The sequence below is a fragment of the Hippocampus comes genome, unplaced genomic scaffold, assembly GCF_001891065.2.
Source record: "Hippocampus comes isolate QL1 unplaced genomic scaffold, H_comes_QL1_v1.1 scaffold50, whole genome shotgun sequence".
Classification (NCBI taxonomy): Eukaryota; Metazoa; Chordata; class Actinopteri; order Syngnathiformes; family Syngnathidae; genus Hippocampus; species Hippocampus comes.
In genome coordinates, this window is record NW_017805122.1 from 1,418,623 (window position 1) to 1,419,142 (window position 520).

The window sequence follows — 520 nt, forward strand, 5'->3', positions numbered from 1 at the left end:
CACAAACGCCAACCCAACCCCCCCCCCCGCCCCCCCCCCCATTTCAATCAGCCACGAAAATGGTCGTCAAGTGTTAAGTGGACTCTCAATGTCGTGCGTGCGCGAGTCATTTTCAATCAGTTCGACTGCTTTCCACTCTTTCAAATTTGCCTCGAGTTTGATGACATGCTCGTATTTATGCCCCTCCTTTGTGGGTGGGGGAGGGGGGGGGTCCCGGGTCCTCCCGCCCCCCCCCTTTCTTTCTGCTCCATCTGATGTTTGTTTCGAGGTTGCTAAAGCCAGCGCAAGATAAAATTGGCCATCATCAAATGAGCAAAAAGTCTGCCTAGAGATAAATTCTGCTCAGTTTTAATTAGTTTCAGTGTTCATTTGAACGTGTTTATTTTTGCGCCCCGGGGGCATTTCTGTTTCTGTGTTTTTCGACGTATTTTATTTGATCTTGCTTTTTTTTTAAAAGTTATCTTATTTTGACTGTTGTTAAACTAGAGGCCGCTGTCCCCTTTCTCTCCCCCCCCACCCA